The sequence below is a fragment of the Artemia franciscana genome, unplaced genomic scaffold, assembly GCF_032884065.1.
Source record: "Artemia franciscana unplaced genomic scaffold, ASM3288406v1 Scaffold_509, whole genome shotgun sequence".
Classification (NCBI taxonomy): domain Eukaryota; kingdom Metazoa; phylum Arthropoda; class Branchiopoda; order Anostraca; family Artemiidae; genus Artemia; species Artemia franciscana.
The window spans coordinates 365,895-387,210 of NW_027065491.1; the positions used below are offsets into that span (position 1 = coordinate 365,895).

The following is a 21,316-nucleotide window of genomic DNA, read 5'->3' on the forward strand; positions in this document are numbered from 1 at the left end:
ATATCTGGAATATGACATTTTTGCTGGGTCTTCAGCTCTGTCAGTCTGAAAAAAAGCTCCGAAAACTATCATCGGCGCATTTGAAAAGATGCCTCGCCCGACAAAGGGTTTTTAGAACTGATTTGCAAAAATCAGACACAGCAAAAAGTGGAAAGTCAAGTTTGTCATTGATAAAATCTTTACCCTGAAAAATGAATCAAACAAAAAGTATTACAAATACAAGAGCTACTCTCCACGTAGGGTTATTATTCAGATTTTTAACACATTTGAAAAGTTTTTTTTGTGAATATTCATCACAGTCACTCATTTAAAATGGATAAATTCGAGGCTAATTAACACAATCAGTACTTGAATGGATTAAACTATAGAAAAAAATTACCAAAAACTATGTTATTAAAGCAATAAATGGGCTTATCAGGAGAAGGGAGTACACTGTCAGGGTAAGAAGTTTTATTTTGAAAACGAGCATAGACTAAGTGATTCATTAACCACGAAAATGACTTTGCAGCTGCTCCCCCCCCCTTAGTGTGCAAATATATACCCTGAATTGCATTTATGCAACAGATTTTCAATTATAATGTCAGAACAATACGTGTTGTAAAGAGTTATTAACAAAATATCTGACAAAACATATATTACGCAACCAAACCCTGTAAGTAATTACAGATTTCGTTAAGCGAACGCATAAAACACCCCTTAAAAGTCCTATTATTTCAAACATCATTTTTACTAAAATTGGACAATTAACCAGGCTTAGTAATACTTTCTGGAACATTAATTTTGATCTGGATATTGTAAACTTAACTTTCACTGAGTCAAAATCTGGTTTTTCCTACGTTATCTTCTGTTTTTTTTACAGAGCCTTTTTTCTTGATGGGAACATTCTGAACCCCACAAATAAAAGGAGTATAGTATCCATCAGTATCTCTGAAACTTTGTGCGTAAGTGAATGGGTCTATGGACCTCAGTCCAAAAAAACTTTAAAATACCTTGTAAATTGTATGACCGAGATGTTTTCTTTGCAGATCTAGTAATTCACCCAATGGATGGATATATATGAAGCTATGGTACACATTATCACAATCTAAAGACTGCGAACTCTGTTTTGAACTAAAGAGTGATTTCTGACACTGAATTAAGCAGTTGACAGCTATGAATATAAAACCAGATGTAAAAAGAAAAACTTTGACAACTTTAAAAGATAAGATAAAACTAGACTTATCTTTGTCAAAGGGAATATGAAAGCATTGTCCAGAACAGAGATACACCCAAGTAAAAGGTTAAAAAATAAATTTACTAATAGAGGTGGTAAATGAAAGGGGAACCAGGTGGAGAGAAGGCTATAAATAGAGAGGACAAGAGCTAAGAGCTCATATGGGACTTGTGACAAGGCAAGAAGAGCTAAGAGCCAAGAACTATATGGTATGAGCTCTAGCAAAATTCTAAAAATCAATAGATAGATTTAAAAGGAAAATCAGAGGCTTAATGCCGGTCAAGATTTCAAACAGCAGCTCTGAGTCTATCAAAATTCATTAAGACCTGATCACCTACTCGTAAATTAAAAATACCAAATTTTTTCTAATTTTTCTTCTCCCTTTAGCCCCCCAGATGATCGAAACTGGGGAAACGACTTTATCAAGTCAATTTGTGCAGCTCCCTGACACGCCTACCAATTTTTATCGTCCTAGCACGTCCAGAAGCACCGAACTCGCCAAATCACAGAACTCCTCCCCCCGACTCCCCCAAAGAGAGCTAATCCAGTACGGTTTCGTCAATCACGTATCAAGGACATTTGCTTATTCTATCCACAAGCTTCATCCCGATTCCTCCACTCCAAGTGTTTTCCAAGATTTCCCCCTGCAACTCCCCCCAATGTCAAAAGATCTGGTCGGGATTAGAAATAAGAGCTCTGAGACATGAATTCCTTCTAAATATAAAATTTCATTAAGATCCGATCACCTATTCGTAAGATTAAAATACCCCAATTTTCACGCATTCCAAGAATTCTGGTTTTCCCCTCCAACTCCCCCCAATGTCACAAGAACTTGTCGGAATATAAAATTATTGCTTTAAAGCACATGATCCTTCTAAATATCAAATTTCATTCTTTCAGATATGGTCACCCTATCGTGAGTTAAAAATACCTCAATTTTCAAAATCAAAAACTCCACCAAAGAGAGCAGATCCGGTTATATCAGTCACGCATCTTAGACAGATTTTTATTCTTCCCATACAGTTTCATCCTGATCTCTCCGCTTTAAGTGTTTTCTAAGATTTTTGCCACCCCCTCCCCAATGACGCTGGATCCGGTTGAGATTTAAAATAAGAGATCTGAGTTACGAGGTCCTTCTAAATATGAAGTTTCATGAAGATCCGACCATTCCTTCGTAAGTTAAAAATACGTCATTTTTTAATTTTTGAGAATTAACCCCCCCCCCCCTTCCTCCAATAGAGTGGATCCGTTCAAATTATGTAAATCACGTATCTAAGACTTCTGATAATTTTTCCAACCAAGTTTCATCCCGATCCCTCCAATCTAAGCGTTTTTTATGATTTTAGGTTCCCTCATCCCAAACAACCCCCAATGTCACCAGATCCGGTCGGAATTTAAAATCAGAGCTTTGAGAAACGATATCCTTCTAATATCAAAGTTCACTGAGATCCGATCACCTGTTCGTAAGATTAAAAGTACCTCATGGTTTCTAATTTTCAGAATTAACCCCCACCCCTAACTACCCAAAAGAGAGCCGATCCGTTCCGGTTCTGTCCAGCATGTATCTAGGACTTGTGTTTTTTTCACCAAGTTTCATCCCGATCTCTCCACTCTAAGTGTTCTCCAAGATTTTAGGTTCCCCCCCCCCCCCCAATGTCACCAGATCCAGTCGAGATTTAAAATAAAAGCTTTGAGACACAATATCCTTCTAAATATCAAATTTCGTTGAGATCCGATCACCCGTTCGTAAGTTAAAAATACGTCATTTTTTCTAATTTTTCAGAATTAGACCCCCCTCCCCAAAACTAACCCAAAGAGAATGAATCCGTTCCGGTTATGTCAATCATGTATCTAGGACTTGTTTTTATTTTTCCCACCAAGTTCCATCCCGATCCCTCCACTCTAAGTGTTTTCCAAGATTTTAGGTTTCCCCCTCGAAAACTCCCCCAACCCCCAATGTCGCCAGATCCGGTCGGGATTTAAAATAACAGCTCTGAGGCACGATATCCTTCCAAACATCAAATTTCATTAAGATCTGATAAACGGTTCGTAAGTGAAAATTATTTCAATTTTTCTATTTTTTCCGAATTAACCCCCCCCCCCCGATGGTCAAATCGGGAAAAAGACTATTTCTAATTTTATCTGGTCCGGTTCCTAATACGCCTGCCAAATTTCATCGTCCTAGCTTATCTGGAAGTGCCTAAAGTAGCAAAACCGGGACCGACAGAATTTGCGATTGCTATATGTAAACTTGGATAATACCAAGTGCCATAAAAACAGAGGGATAATATAAGAGATAGAATATGAGGTACTTGCGTTTATTTGGATCATATTTTTGCAAAACATTCTTTTAGCATTTTTTTATGATGTTCTATTTGGTTTAATTATCAAAAAGGAAACCGAACCATCAATCTTTTATATTCTTCTTTATCTAAGAGTCTTTCGAAAGTTCACATGAACGATTGGCCAAAATCCCCAATTTCAAATTAACAAGTAAATCAATTAAAATATTATGTTTCTCAATCCAATAATGGGGCCCAAATAACAACCACAAAACAGAAAGAAAAGATTTAAAAGAAATAAATTAATGTTACAAATTTCTTTCAGTGATTTTCGGCAGAGGGAATTGTCCGCAGAGAGGAAGGTCCCAAAGGGAATTTTTCCAGTGAAGCAGTCCAGCAGAATTCTCTTATGGAAAAGATTTTCCGCAAAACAGTTTGTTTCGAAGGTGTTTTTTCTTCTTTTTTTTTACTGCAGATTGGTGGAGATCCTTGTCAAAAAATCTGTTTTTATTTTATCTATTCTTTATTTCACAAATGCGTAAAATCGCCCTCGATCTCTAGATTATAATTCCTTCTTTTTTTTGTCAACCGTCATCCAGCTTTTAGGTCAAAACAAAACATTTTTTTTTTTTTTGCAAAAGCCAATTTATTTCTAGAAGTACATATATTTCCTATCAAAAGTCCTACATATACAAAAAGCTGCAATTTGACAGAAGTTTCATGTGAAATTTCAAGAGAAACTCTTTTCTCTTTTTTTGAAAATAGTAATGTCAACAAAACCCTACATTTTATGCGTCAAATTTATGATATACTTTGGACTTTCTTATGATTCATACAGCTTTATTCTAAAAACGGTAAACAAATTGTGAAAATATAATTTGATAGATGGATAAAATAGATTTTAGGCTATTGATTATTAACAAAACTGACTCGTTAGGTTCAATCACTTCAAAAAAGACAGTAATCAATCAGTGGATAAATATTAAAAAAACAAAACGGTAATTACGGGTCATTAAAATTATATCAGAGTATACACAGACATACAGAGTATATAAAGACGCTCTAAAAACAACTATAAAGACTTGTTAAAACCTTGTTTGTCAGGTAAATCAATTCAGGTATAATCAGGTAAATCATCTATATAATCAGGTAAATCAAGTATGTAAAATCAATAAGGCCTCCCCCCTTATTGATTTTAATTAATATTGAGAAAGGAACGCTCATAGAATCTAACAGAAATTTGGGGCGGGAGGGATGTCCTAGGCAAAAAAAAATCAAACTATCCTGAGAAGACAAAAAAAAACACCGATAAATTTTTATTACAGTATCTTTATTGCTGCCCCGCCTTTTGAATATGTTGGGGAAAATATATCCTGAAACTATAGAGAAAACGCGTCAAATGAAAGTAAAAAACAGCTCAGTTTTGAAGAGAAACCGAGACGATTTTTACAATTTACCTCCCCCCTCTAGCCTCCAAATTGTTTTAAATTGAAAAAATAGTACTGTATTAAAAAGTGGATCTCGTTCACTGTTTTATCAAATTTTATTATCAAATCCAAAAGGCATAGGCAACTCTTCAGGTAGTACTGAATCTTTGCTAGAATTTCCAGTCTGTTTCTTTTGGAGTGGGACGTTCTTCTTGCTTTCTGGAAACGGCCTCAGCAAGCAATTGGTAAAGCTTTTGTGCACCATTTATTATCGCGAAAGTTTCAGTTTCTAATGCTACTCCATCTCGAATATTTAAACTTGTCCATTTCCAAGTATCGATTTTTGGGTTTGGTTGTTGAGGCACGTCTTGCCTCTTTGATAATGGATCCAACCATTTCTTTAAATTAAGAGCAGCAGTACTAAATCGTATAGGACAGTTTTGAAACTTTGCCGAGGTTGGCAAAACTTTTAAGGGGGAATAAAAAATCTTAGGAGCAATCTTTGGGATATCAATTTGGAGAGGGGGGATTCAAAAGGTCCGTGACCTAGAGTGTTTAACATCATAGGAGCTATACTTTGAGCCCAAGAGCTAATGAAAGTAAAACTCAAATAACTAGAATTTTATTGAATTTTTTTTTTTTACGTCACATGAAATTACACCGCAAGCTATTACACAAAATCCGAATAGGATCAAAAAATATAAAATCCATAACTCTGAATTTAAAAGTGTTTATGGACCCACAATGTGAGGCGCTTGCGTATTCTTAGACTAACATATTCCTGTCCATGTCCCTCTTCACTGGGAGGACCTTCTGATCCGTCTACCAATATTTTCTCATATGTCCCTACTTTACTTACCACACGGAATGGTGGTTTTTAATTACTCCAATTGAAATACCAGAAAAGGGTTCTGAATCTATTTAATTATTTATTTCCTATAATAGAACTACTTCCTAGAACGAACCCTTCCAGATGTCTTGGCTATATGTACAAAATTCAAAATTCTGAGCATTTTGATTTTATATTTATTTATTTGCTTAAGCCCCCACCCCTCCCCAGTCTTCAGGTTTTTCTTAATCTTATTAAAATTGACATCCCTTTTCCATGCATTTTTTTGCATCAATCTTATCAGGGGGACTCTCTTAGGCCTCTCTTAGATCTGCTTCTTTTGTTTCTTATTTTTGATTCCTTTCCCTTCAGCTAAAAATAACCCCGACTCTCTCAGTACATTTTATCGTTCCTTTGTACCAGCTAATTTTTGCTTTTCAATATCACAGCTTATTTTTACAATCTAAATCCCCATGCCTCTAGCTCGGGGTAGTTTTCTGACCTTCCTCCTTAAATTGCTACCATACATTGTTCATTCAAATTTTTACTTTTTGGTACTGCTTTTATACATTCCACACGTGTTTTTACCTTTCATCATTTGATGTTCACTGCTCAAACCTCCCTCCCACCCAATGGCCAAACTGTTCTCAAGACAGATGTCTTGAGGGAAATTGCGGGGAATAGGTGAGGGGGTCCTTACGCTTCCCTTGTTCTTGGGTTATTTCAGTAGCTTGGGTAACCATTTAAAGCAGTGGCTATCCTGACAGTTTTCTGTGCCATCAATATGCAAATTAAGTACAGGAAAGATAATTTATTTGACCTTTCTTCACCCCTGTATACGGTGCCGCCATCTACTTTCTCGAACTTGGTGACTTTTAATCTTCTGACGAAGCCACCAGATGCTGCTACAGTCCCTTTTTTAGATGTCAGCACTGTTCACAGTAGAGCTACTTCTAAGCCTCCCCTTAAAACGAGTCGCGGTTGCAGAAGTGGTAAACACGTTTCTGAGAGGAGGAATCCCCTAGTGGAACCGAGTAACTTATCCGCTCTAAGTGACACCCGCGCCAATGTAGGCAGACCGACTGAATCGAATCTCACAGACTTACCCGTAATCGAACCCTTCGACAGTTTGCCCGTTAACGACTATGCCAATGAGCCGCCTCTTATCCTAAGACCTGTTACATTCAACGCTCGTCGTGGCCTTCCTAACTTCCTCGTTTGCAACACTAGATCGCTGTGCAACAAAACAGAAGATTTTGAAGCTGTTATTCGCCAGAACAACATTGCCATAGCAGCCGTTACTGAAACATGGAACCTCGACGAAAATACAGGTCGTGTGGCTGTATACTCTGTGTTCTTGAACACTCGCTCTGATCGTGGTCTATCGAAACTTGGGGGCGGTGTTGGTCTGTTCGTAAGAGAAGATATACCCTGTAAACTCCTTTCTGATCTCGCTAATCCGAACCATGAAGTAATCTGGGCGATGTGCAGACCGACGTACTTGCCCCGTTTATACTCGTGCATAATTGTGGCATCAGTATATTACCCAGAAAGTGCAAAGAATCGCCGAGACCTTGTCTCTTACTTGCAAAAGACTGTCGATGTGCTTCGGATCCACTATAGTAATCCTGCTTTTATCATAGCAGGCGACTCCAACCGGACGAAAAAAGGCTGGCTTTCATCCAGTCTGTCCCTTAAACAAGTGGTTCACATGCCTACTCACGTCTCAGGCAGCATTCTGGATCTCATTTTTACGAACTGTGAGTCCTACTACTGTAATCCTGTTTCTCTCGGACCAGTGGCCAAGTCTGACCATTTTGCTATTCTGTGGAAAGCCCACAGTTCATTGCCCAAGCCTAAACTAAGCCGCGTGGTTACCCGCCCGCTGACGGACTCTGCCATTCGAGCCTATGGTCAGTGGATAGGCAATTATGATTTCCCAGAAGTTGACGGGGATCCAAGCATCCACGAAAAGACTAAAAGATTCAGTGACATTCTGTACTCCAAATACACCGAAATTTTCCCCACCAAGTCAGTTATCATTAGTGAGTTTGATAAGCCATGGATTACCCCTGCCATAAAGAAACTCATCCGTGAGAGATGCCGCCTATATTCTATCGGTGATGTAGTAAACGCAAAGAAACTACGAAATTACACCGTCACTGTAATACGGAAGGCCAAACTTCAATATGGCCGTTTATCAATGTCACCTATGCGCGTCAGTAATCCAAAGAAATGGCATCAGTCTGTTCGAAAAATGTCGGGAAAATCCATACCTCTAGTGTGAGAATATTGGACGATAGTGGCAAACTTCTCACTGCGACAGATGTGAACTCCTTCTTCACTGAAATCTGCACAACCCACCCTCCACCCACCGAGTTTTGACCTGGCCACCTGGCCAAAATTTGAAGATAATGGGTACGAAAAAGCACGTGTTATCCGTGATTATGGATTTCTTATCTAATAGGAAACAGCGTGTTTATGCCCTGTTTGAGGGGGATTCTGACTCCGATTGGACAGGTATAACATGTGGAGCTCCGCAGGGCACAAAGTTGGCTGCCATTGTATTTATAGCCGTGATCAACTACCTACTAGTCGAATATGAGGATCATTACAAGTTTATAGACGATATCTCTCTTCTATTGAAATACTTAGTTGAAAACGGGATTGTTAAGAAAGAGTTCAGTGATGATTTCTTCGATGCGTTTATTGCCGAGTACAATGTCTCTAAATTGATCATTAACACGAATAAGTCAAAGCTCTTACGCTTTAATCCGTTGAAGCGCACATTCAGCCAACCGTATGTTCCGTTTCCGATTATCGACTCAATAAAGATTTTGGGAGTTAATTTTTCAAGTGATTGTTCTTTCGGCTTGCACGTTGAAAATGTTGTTAAAAACGCAAATGCATGTCTGCAGTCTTTGAGTATAATGCGTAGATTTGGCTGTCTTACATACGTCCGTCCAGTTCTGGAATATGCAAGCCCACTATGGGGGCCTGCAGCACTGCGTACTGTATACCTCATCCAAGAACTTGAGTCGGTGCAAAAGCGAGCCGTGTTCATTATTATTGGCGATCGACAGCTATCTTATGGTGAAGCGCTTGTTAAACTCGACCTCCCCACGTTGGCCCAAAGATACGAGCAGATTATCCTGAGGTTTGGGAAGTTTCTTCTCTCTAAACCCCAGCATCGAGACATCTTACCACCTACTGCACCGCCCAACAACCGTACGCGTCACCAAAATAAACTGGTTCCAGTAGCTTCACGCACGAACCGCCACGCAAATTCGTTTGTACCTTTTTTTACGGATTTACTAAACAAAGCCGAGTGATATTTTCTTCTTTTTTTGTGTGTGTTAATTTGTTATTTAGCATAGTGAAGCAACGCAAATTAGCTGTTAGCTACGATGTTGTTTAAATAAACCTATCTCTCTCTCTCTCTTGGTTATATGTACAAAATTCAAAATTCTGAGCATTTTGGTTTGATATTTATTTATTTGCTTAAGCCCCCACCCCTCCCCAGTCTTCAGGTTTTTCTTAATCTTATTAAAATTGACATCCCTTTTCCATGCATATTTTTGCATCAATCTTATCAGGGGGACTCTCTTAGGCCTCTTTTAGATCTGCTTCTTTTGTTTCTTATTTTTGATTTCTTTCCCTTCAGCTAAAAATAACCCCGTCTCTCTCAGTAAATTTTATCGTTCCTTTGTACCAGCTAATTTTTGCTTTTCAATATCACAGCTTATTTTTAGAATCTAAATCCCCATGCCTCTAGCTCGGGGTAGTTTTCTGACTTTCCTCCTTAAATTGCTACCATACATTGTTCATTCAAATTTTTACTTTTTGGTACTGCTTTTATACATTCCACACGTGTTTTTACCTTTCATCATTTGATGTTCACTGCTCAAACTTCCCTCCCACCCAATGGCCAAACTACCTTACTTTCCTTTATTTAAACTAAGCTTTCCCAGATGTATTTATACCTTTAATTAGGGCTTATTTCAGCTTCAATTGCACCGGTTAGGTAACAGCAAGAATACTGATAACAGATTTTTGCCAACCTCTATGTTTTCTTCGGGTCATGGGTCATAACCAACATCAGGTAGGCTCTCATGGCAACTTTTGACAGTTGCTCCAAACTGGAAAAACGCAGATCTTGAAAATTTTTCACGTAAAACAATATCATTGATACTAGTACATACACTTTTGCTTATGGCCCTTCAAACTTTTGAATTAAAAATAAGACTTCTGTTTTCAAAGCTTTAATGCCTAACACTGGAATTAAGAAAAAACTAATGTTTTTGAATTTGGTTTCAGTTATAAGTTTTAGTTTTGTTTATAATCATATTTAAATATTCAATTTGTTCAAAAAGTTATTTTAAATTGTAATATTGTTTTAAATATAATTTAACTGATGTGTTTCTTTCCGTTGTTTTACTTCAAAACCTCTTCTTCTTCTCTCTCTTTCATAACGTAATTTAAACTATGGAATCTGAACCTTCCTGAATTAAGTTAATATCCTTCATTTAATTGACAGAGGTCCATTGACAAACTAATTTATTTGTTGTATTTTTTTCTTTCTCACTTCTAATTGACTTACATCTTTAGGCGAATTTAAACAGTTAGATTTTAAAATTAAAATGAAGTTGGTGGCCTTAAAATTAAAGAGTGAAAAGACATGGCTAATTGATGAAAAACCCAAAACCGATAGTCTGAGTAAGAGGCAAAGCTGGCGAAAGTTTTTCTTTTAAAGCATCAGGGCAAGAAATTTGTTAAAGAATTTTCAGGAAAAAACTCGCATCTTACCCTGAACAGAAGACGATACTCATCATCTATGGTTTCAACTGACTCAAACTCTTATTATCTATGGTCAAGCCCGGCGAAGGAGAAATAGAAGCTATAACTGTCTTGTAGTCTTACTGAAAAATAAGATATTCTTAACTATATTCAAAGTTCACTTTTTACCAGGCATTGATAGAATATTTTACAAGATAATAATCATTAAAGAGATTACACTAATTTTTTTATGCTTATATAAAAGGAGCAATCCTCGAGACAAGCTATATCATTTAACTGCAACTACGTGAAGTCTCTAGGAATAAGAAAGAGAAATTATAATTTATGAAAATGTGTCAATTTTGTACAAACCTGTGCCTTCAGGCACAAGGATATGTCTCAAGAGTTTGTTACCGAAAGAATTGGCGGAGGGGGGGCTATTGAACAATTTGGGAAATGTTAGACTATAGATTTTGCAGAAAAAAATTATAAATTTTGTAATATAATGAGAAAAAAAACAAAGAATCGACAGTTAATTTTGCGAATTTTACATGGCCCTTCAAATTTGAAGTTCGCAAAATTTTTATTAAAAGTTGAACAGCAAAAAGTGAATATTAACAAAAAACTATATACATTTACTGCTTTAAGAAAACTATGAAACAAACACAGCAAGAAAACAAGTAGTATATGCAACAAACTATAGAGATTAAAGATCGAATTTTGAAAGCATATATCACCCAGATAAAGAGTGATCGAGGATTAAAAAAATTATAGTAGGTGTGGAATTTTTACTTTCCTTTTAAACGAAGTGACATCTACTTACTTGAAAAGATGAATTAGGGTAAATGCTATTGAAATGTTTATAATATAAATGAAATCACAGAGAAAAGGAAAATGTTGATAAAATAACATTGGCTCTAGCAACAACTGATTTTAATTATAATGTTTTGAGTTGAAGCAACAAGAAATATGTATTTTGTATTCAGACATCATACTCACTCGTTAGTTTTATCCAAACAATACTAGCATAAAGCTGTGATGGCACATTGGAATTGGAAATACAACAGATCAGTCATGTATAACAAGTTGATATTGCCATCTATATTCTTTGAAAAAAAGCATACATCTCAATCATAGGTAGCGTTGACTATGAAATAATTGCTGATAAAATCATATAATTTATTCTTAAATTTTATAGTTCAGAATTTAATGCGAAATATTCAGTTTTGTTTCGAAAATTTGGTATGTCTGATTCGTTGTACCCACAATATTTTATACAGACTTGGCAAAAAAAATTAATAGTCTATTGTGGCAACCCAAAACAAAATTACAAAATCGTCAGTAAATACTAGTTGAATATTTCAATTTCAATTTATATGTACTTAACATCGAATATAATGCACACATTCTGAAAATACTATAAAGAATGCAACAATTAAGAGTAAGAAAAAAACTAGATCTACGTAGCAAGGCCAACGTGAGGTGATGCGGCAACCTTTTTTCGGCTTCGCCAAGTAAAGTGTTGCGAGAACACTCGCAACACATTGGTTTTGTTCCCTCGCTTCGATTAAACGCTGAAGTTGTTAAGTTGTGAAGTTGTTAAATCCCTTGCATTTCTTACCACTGAGACCAAATTGGTCTTACCATCAAATACACAGGAAACAAATAATAGGTACGCAAACTAGAACCACATTTTTGTATAGCCTACTGTTTGAAATATGGTCAGTCAGTTGGGTACCCAAAACAATCTATTGGCAATTTCTTTGGAAAGCATCTTAATCCCTAAAAAAAAGCACCTCTTTTTTTTTGAAGCACCTATACTTCAGAACCATGCTTAACTCTATCATCAATTTAGCTTCCAATATTCTAATCTGGGCTTGAAAACTTTTCTTCATATCCTGTCAAACTTTTTTCAACTGTGGAAAAATATCCTGGGACTTAGGTAATCAGTTTTTAATATCTTCAATGCACCCACCATTTTTACTAATTATACTACCTAGGTCAATTAAGCTGTCTGCTTGATCAATGTTTTGTTACCCAAAGTCACCCGTTCATTTTGACTTACTCCTAGCCTTAACAACCTAGTCTACTAAAAATTAATTTTCAAACCTATTGTAGCACCCTGAACTTGCAAAACGTCTAGAAGCTCATTCATTTTCATCATATTTTCATCTAGGATGCTAAAATCATCAACAAAATCTAACTCCAAGAAATGTTTACTTCCCTTCAATCCATGTTTTACAATAGCCTTTGCTTATCTCCTTAAAACCAGGTCCATCAAAATAATCTATCCAAATAGGCATAGAACACAAAACTGCTTAACTCTTGATTTTGAAAAAAAAACAGCTACTAACCTCTTTTACTACCTTGACTTTAGCTTTGATATTTATGTACATAGCACTAATTACTTTGATGTATTTGTTTGTTAGGCTACACCATAAAAAGAAAATACCTTTGCTAAAGGTCTTCAATAAGCTGAATCAAACCATTGCTCATAATCTATAGAAATGACGACAAAGGTATATGCCCCAAGGTCACAATTTAAAACTCTTGCCCCCTAGATCGGTAGCATTGTCAGCCCCAGGAGCATTTTTATATGTCACAGGGATTATTTTGAACAACGCTGCTGTCTCAAAATTTCTATTTGATATACTTGGGAAAAAGAGGGCATGGAGGGGCTGTTGCTCTTCTATGGCTTTTGACTCATAAGATAGGGAAACTAGAACTTTCGATTTCTTATGAAACAAGCCTCCTTCAAAGTTGATATGACCAACCCTTCTAAAATAACCAAATATACCCCCAGGGCCAAAATTTATAGCCCTTTTCCGTAAGCTTTGGGGGCCAGTGTAAACCACAGAGGCAGTGTTATATGACAAGTAAACTATTTTTAACAAAACACTATCTCAAAATTCTGATCAGATATATTTGGGGGACAGGATGCTAGAGGGGCTAGCTGCACTTTAATCGATTTAACAAAGTAAAATTTTAATATCAAATTAGCCTCTTCCAACATATATATCACCACCCCTTCCAAAATCCCCCAAGCTCCAGGGGCCTATTGCCCTCCAATCACTTTGACTCACAAAAAGAAAACTAGAATTTTAAATTATCAATCAAACGACCATCCTCCAAAGTTGACATGACCACCTCTTCCATAATAACTATAGGCCCCCAGGCCAAAATGGAAGCCCTATTCCCCACTTTCTGGGGGGGGGAGCTGGGTAAAACCAAGAGGCATGGTTATATGACACATAGACTATCTGCGAGAAAGAGGGCATGGGTGGCTGTAATCCTCCGATCAATTTTAACTCTAAAAAAATTAAACTGGAATAATTAAATGTAACTTTGGCTTAAATATAAAACATTTCGAAGTTCTGTTTTTTACAAGGGATCAGAGGATAAGCAAAATAATCAGAAGTTGCAGCCCTCTTCATTTGTTGAGCAATGTTTTTTCCTTTTTCTTCTATATATTTATTGATTTTAAGACAAAAATGTGGAGGCAAATGCAATATCAAAGAGAAAAGTGTGGACGTTGCTAAATGGTGGTATGCCTCACCCTACTGTTCCACTTATAACTGTTCCACTTATAACTGTTCCATATTTTAGCAAGACTTTTCATCTATCTATCTTTTGTCTGTGGAGCATAGGGGTTTCTGCTTGCAAAAATGAGACACAACAAAAAGTGGAAATTCAAATTTATCATTGGTAAAATATTTGCCCTGAAAAATGAATTAAATGAAAAGTATTACATACACAAGAACAACACTCCATGTAGGATTATTATTCAAATTTTTAGCATTTGAAAGTGCTTTTTTTGCGAATATTCATCACAGTCACTAATTTTAAACTGGAAATATTCGAGGCTAATTAACACAAGCAGTATTAGAACGGATTAAACAATGGAAAAAAAATAACAGAAAAATATGTTATTAAAGCAATAAATGAGCTTATCAGGAGAAGGGAGTACACCGTCAGGGTAAGATGATTTATTTTGAAAACTAGCATACATTAAGTAATTCATTAACCACAGAAATAACTTAGTGTGCTAATCTATACCCTGAAATGCATAAATGCAATACATTTTCTATTATTTTGAAAAATGTTAGAAAAATTTGTGTTGTGGACAGTTATAACGAAATCTCTGACAATATAGACATTACGCTACCGACTCCTGTAAGTAATTACAGATCTCGTTAAGTGAAAGTATAAAACGTCCCTAAAAGTCTTATTATTTCAAAATATACTTTTTACTAAAATTGGACAATTAACCAGGTTTAGTCATACTTCCTGATATATTAATTTTGAACTCAATATTTTAAACGTAAGTTTCACTGAGTCATAATCTGGTTTTCCTTTTTTTTCTTTTTTTTACAGATCCTTTTTTCTTGATGGGATCATTCTGAATCCCACAAATAAAAGGAGTATAGTATCCATCCGTGTCTCTGAAACTTGTGTGCGTAAGTGAATGACTCTCTAGACCTTACTCCCATGAGAACCATGACTGAAATAATAAACTTTAAAATGTCTTGGAAATTATACGGTAAGGATTTTTTCTTTGAAGATCTTATAATTAACCCAATGGATTGAGATATGTGAAGCTATGATATACATTATCACAATTTAATGACTGCGAATTTTTTTTTTTTTAATAAAGAGTAATTTCTCAGACTGAATAAAATAGTTGACAGCTATGGATATAAAACCAGATGTAAAAAAAAAATCTTTGACAACTTTAAAAGATGAGGTAAAACTAGACTTATCTTTGTCAAAGGGATTATGAAAGCTTTGTGCAGAACGAAGAGAGGAGCGCCAAGTAAAAGATTAAGAAATATATTTACTAATAGAGGTGGTAAATAAAAGAGGAACAAGGTGTAGAGGGGGCTAGGAATAGAGAGAAAAACAGAGGGATGATGTAAGAGATAGAATAGAAGATATTTGCGATTATTTGGATCTTACTTTCGCAAAATTTTAATTTAGTATTTTAGTGTAATTTTCTATTTAGTTTATTTATCAGAAAGGAAACCGAACCATTAATTTTTGCATATTCTTCTTTATCTAGGAGTCTTTTGAAAGCTCGCATGAACGATTGGCCAAAATCCCTAATTTCAAATCAACAAGTAAATCAATTAAAATATTCTGTTTCTCAATCCAATAATGGAGCTCAAACCACAACCACAAAACCCAAAGAAAAGATCTAAAAGAAATACGTTAATGTCACAAATTTCCTTCAGTGATTTTCCGTAGATGGAATAGTCCGTAGAGAGGAGGGTCCCAAAGGGAATTTCCGGTGAAGGAGCAGGGTTTTCCAGTGGAATTTTCTGACGGAAAAGATTTTCCGCAAAACAGAGTTTGCTTTAAAGGTTGTTCTTTTTGTTCGATTTTTTGTTGTTGTTTTTTACTGCAGGTTGGCGGAGATCCATTGTTTTTCTTTTTTTTTTTTTTTTTTTTTTTTTTTTTTTTTTTTTTTTTTTTTTTTTTTTTTTTTTTTACTGCAGGTTGGTGGAGATCCCTGTTGAAAAATCTGTTTTTATTTTAACCATTCTTTATTTCACAAATGCGTAAAATCACCCTCGATTTCTAGATTATAATTCCTTGTTGTTTTATTTTTTTTTCAAACATCATGCAGCTTTTATGTAAAAAAGAAAAAGACGTTTTTTTTTTTTCGCAAGAGCCATTTATTTCTAGAAGTGCATGTATTTTCTATCAAAAGCCCTAACGAAAAAAAAAGCGGTAATTTATTAGAAGTTTCATCTGAAATTCCAAGAGAAATTCTTTTTTTTTCAAAATAGTAATGTCAACAAAACCCTACAATTTATGCGTCAAATTTATGATATTAATTTGGACTTTCTTATGATTCATACAACTTTAACTTAAAAAATGCAAAACAAATTGTGAAAATATAATTAGATAGATGGAAAAAATAAATTCTAGGCTATAGATTATAAACAAAATTGACTCGTTAGGTTCAATCACTTCAAAAAAGACAGTATTGAGAGCTCATACGGCACTTGCGACCAGGCCGGAAGAGCCAAGAGCTCATATAGTATGAGCTCTAGCAAAATTCTAAGAATCAATAGATTGATTTAAGAGGATAATCAGAGGCTTAATGCCGGTCGGGATTTAAAATAAGAGCTCTGAGCCAAGATGTCCTTCTAAATATCAAAATTCATTGAGATCCGATCACCCCCTCGTAAGTTATAAATACCTCATTTTTTCTAATTTTTCCTCTCCCTTCAGCCCCCCAGATGGTCGAATCGGGGAAAACGACTTTATCAAGTCAATTTGTGCAGCTCCCTGATACGCCTACAAATTTTCATCATCCTAGCACATCCAGAAGCACCAAACTCGCCAAAGCACTGAACCCCAACCCCTAACTCCCCCAAAAAAAGCGAATACAGTACGGTTACGTCAATCACATATCTACAACATTTGCTCATTCTACCCACCAAGTTTCATCCCGATTCCTCCACTCTAAGCGTTTCCCAAGATTTCCGATTCCAACCTCAAACTCCCCCCAATGTCAACAGATCTGGTCGGGATTTGAAATAAGGGCTCTGAGACATGAGTTTCTTCTAAATATCAAATTTCATTAAGATCCGGTCACCCGTTCTTAAGTTAAAACTACCTCAATTTTTCAATTTTTTTTTAAATTGACCCCCCCCCTAGCTCCTCCAAAGAGAACAGATCCGTTCCAATTATGTCAATCATGTATCTAGAGCTTGTGCTTATTCTTCCCATCAAGTTTCATCCCCATCTCTCCACTCTAAGCTTTTTCCAAGATTATGAAAATTTGATCAAGGGACTCCTATGTCCCCGGATCAGATTCGAGTCGAAAATTAAGCATCTGAGAGATAACATCCTTCTATATATCAAGCTTCATTAAAATCCGATCACCTCTTCGTAAGATAAAGATAACCCAACTTTCACGTTTTCCACGAATTGCGGTTTCTCCCTCCAATGTAATAGGATCTGGTCGGAATTTCAAATCGGAGCTCTAAAGCACAATATCCTTATAAATATCAAATTTCATTAAGATCCGATCAATTATTCATATGTTACAAATACCTCATTTTTTTCTATTTTTCTAATTATTCCTGCCCCCCCCCCCTCGACTTCAACAAAGAGAGTGAATCCAGTCCAATTATGTCAGTCACGTATCTTGTACTTGTTTTTATTCTTCCCACCTAGTTTCATCCTGATCTCTCCTCTTTAAGTATTTTCCAAGATTTTCGGTTCCCCCCCCCCATTTACACTGAATCTGGTCAGGATTTAAAATAAGAAATCTGAGTTACGAGGTCCTTCTAAATATGAAGTTTCATTAAAATCCGATCACTCCTTCGTAAGTTTAAAAGTACCTCATGTTTTCTAATTTTTCAGAATTAACCCCCCACCCCCAACTACCCAAAAGAGAGCCGGTCCGTTCCGGTTCTGTCAAGCATGTATCTAGGACTTGTGCTTTTTTTCCACCAAGCTTCATCCCAATCTTTCCACTCTAAGTGTTCTCCAAGATTTTAGGTTTCCCCCTCCCAACCCCCAATGTCACCAGATCCGGTCGAGATTTAAAATAAGAGCTCTGAGACACAATATCCTTCTAAATATCAAATTTCGTTGAGATCCGATCACCCATTCGTAAGTTAAAAATACCTCATTTTTTTCAAATTTTTCAGAATTAGCCCCCCCCCCCCAAAAAAAAAAAAAACCACCCCAAAGAGAACGAATCCGTTCCGGTTATGTCAATTATGTATTTAGGACTTGTATTTATTTTTCCAACCAAGTTTCATCCCGATCCCTCCACTTTAAGTGTTTTCCAAGATTTTAGGTTTCCCCTCCCAACTCCCCCCCCCCCAATGTATCCAGATCCGTATCCGGATCCGTATCAATGTATCCGGATTTAAAAGAAGACCTCTGAGACACAATATCCTTCTAACTGTCAAATTTCATTGAGATCCGATCACCCGTTCGTAAGTTAAAAATACCTCATTTTTTCTAATTTTTCAGAATTTTTTCAATTTTTCCATTTTTCCGAATTAACGCCCCCCCCCCCCGATGGTCAAATCGGGAAAAATGCTATTTCTAATTTTATCTGGTCCGGTCCCTGATACGCCTGCCAAATTTCATCGTCCTAGCTTATCTGGAAGTGCCTAAAGTAGCAAAACCGGGACCGACAGACTGACAGAATTCGCGATTGCTATATGTCACTTGGATAATACCAAGTGCCATAAAAACAGAGGGATAATGTAAGAGATAGAATATGAGATACTTGCGTTTATTTAGATCTTATTTTTGCATAACATTCTTTTAGCATTTTAGTATGATTTTCTATTTGGTTTAATTATCAAAAAGGAAACCGAACCATCAATCTTTTATATTCTTCTTTATCTTAAGAGTCTTTCAAAAGTTCACATGAACGATTCGCCAAAATCCCTAATTTCAAATTAACAAGTAAATCAATTAAAATATTATGTTTCTCAATCCAATAATGGGGCTCAAATCCCAACCACAAAACACAAAGAAAAGATTTAAAAGAAATAAATTAATGTTACAAATTTCCTTCAGTGATTTTTGGCAGAGGGAATTGTCCGCAGAGAGGAAGATCCCAAAGGGAATTTCCAGTGAAGCGGCGGGGGTTTCCAGCAGAATTCTCTTATGGAAAAGATTTTCCGCAAAACAGAGTTTGTTTCGAAGGTGTTTTTTTCTTTTTTTTTCTTTTTCATTTTGTTTTTCTTTTTTTACTGCAGGTTGGTGGAGATCCCTGTTGAAAAATCTGTTTTTATTTTAACTATTCTTAATTTCACAAATGCGTAAAATCGCCCTAGATTTCTAGATTATAATTCCTTTTTTTTTTTGTCAGCCGTCATCCAGCTTTAATGTCAAAGCAAAACATTTTTTTTTTGCAAAAGCCAATTTATTTCTAGAAGTACATATATTTCCTATCAAAAGTCCTACATATACAAAAAGCTGCAATTTGACAGAAGTTTCATGTGAAATTTCAAGAGAAACTCTTTTCTCTTTTTTTGAAAACAGTAATGTCAACAAAACCCAACATTTTATGCGTCAAATTTATGATATACTTTGGCCTTTCTTATGATTCATACATCTTTAATCTAAAAAAACGGTAAACAAATTGTGAAAATATAATTTGATAGATGGACAAAATAGATTTTAGGCTATTGATTATTTACAAAACTGGCTCGTTAGGTTCAATCACTTCAAAAAAGACAGTAATCAATCAGTGGATGAATATTAAAAAAAAAAACGGTAATTACGGGTCATTAAAATTATATCAGAGTATACACAGACATACAGAGTATATAAACACGCTTTAAAAACAACTAAAGACTTGTTAAAACCTTGTTTGTCAGGTAAATCAATTCAGGTATAATCAGGTAAATCATCTATATAATCAGGTAAATCAAGTAAGTAGAATCAATAAGGCCTCCCCCCCCCCTTATTGATTTTAATTAATATTGAGAAATGAACGCTCTTAGAATCTAACAGAAATTTGGGGCGGGAGGAATGTCCTGGGTAAAAGAAAAATCAAACTATCCTGAGAAGACAAAAAAAAAAACACCGATAAATTTTTATTACAATATCTTTATTGCTGCCCCGCCTTTTGAATATGTTGGGAAAAATATAGACTGAACCTATAGAGAAAACGCGTCAAATGAAAGTAAAAACCAGCTCAGTTTTGAAGAGAAACAGAGACGAGTTTTAAAATTTACCTCCCCCCTCTAGCCTCCAAATTGTTTTAAATTGAAAAAATAGTACTGTATTAAAAAGTGGATTTCGTTCACTGTTTTATCAAATTTCAAGATCAAATCCAAAAGGCATAGGCAGCTCTTCAGGTAGTACTGAATCTTTGCTAGGTAATTTGCTACTCTTTACTAGTCATGTGATCCACATTCATTACACCACATGTTCTTGAAGGTCCTGGGTGCTTAGGGGATGGGGAGAAGTTGGTGATGCTTGAGGCCAGTAACGATTCGTCTGTAGTGTTTGCAGACTGAACAGATTTAAAGCCTGTACGACATCATTCATTTCTCAACATATTTTCAGCACAGAATTTCCAGTCTGTTTCTTTTGGAGTGGGACGTTCTTCTTGCTTTCTGGAAACGGCCTCAGCAAGCAATTCGTAAAGCTTTTGGGCATCATTTATTATCGCGAAAGTTTCAATTTCTGATGCTACTCCATCTCGAATATTTAAACTTGTCCATTTCCAAGTATCCATTTTTGGGTTTGGTTGTTGAGGCGCGTCTTACCTCTTTGATAATGGATCCAACCATTTCTTTAAATTAAGAGCAGCAATACTAAATCGTATAGGACAGTTTTGAAACTTTGCCGAGGTTGGCAAAACTTTTAAGGGGGAATAAAAAATCTTAGGTGCAATCTTTGGGATATCAATTTGGAGAGGGGGGATTCAAAAGGTCCGTGACCTAGAGTGTTTAACATCATAGGAGCTTTACTTTGAGCCCAAGAGCTAATGAAAGTAAAACTCAAATAACTAGAATTTTATTGATTTTTTTTTACGTCACATCAAATTACACCGCATGCCATAGCTATTACAAAAAAAAGAAAGAAGACAAAAAAAAACACCGATAAATTTTTATTACAGTATCTTTATTGCTGCCCCGCCTTTTGAATATGTTGGGGAAAATATATACTGAAACTATAGAGAAAACGCGTCAAATGAAAGTAAAAAACAGTTCAGTTTTGAAGAGAAACCGAGACGATTTTTACAATTTACCTCCCCCCTCTAGCCTCCAAATTGTTTTAAATTGAAAAAATAGTA

At 35.8% G+C, this 21,316-nt stretch overlaps 1 long non-coding RNA gene across 6 annotated transcripts in view; it reads right to left on the minus strand.

Annotated features, from left to right (window-relative positions):
- Positions 1-21,316, minus strand: part of LOC136043370 (uncharacterized) — a 156,308-nt gene that overhangs the window by 97,931 nt on the left and 37,061 nt on the right. For all 6 annotated transcript variants that reach the window (XR_010621597.1, XR_010621596.1, XR_010621593.1 and 3 more), the window contains exon 5: positions 10,558-10,670. This is a non-coding gene — a long non-coding RNA (uncharacterized LOC136043370). The remainder of the gene's footprint in view (positions 1-10,557; positions 10,671-21,316) is intronic.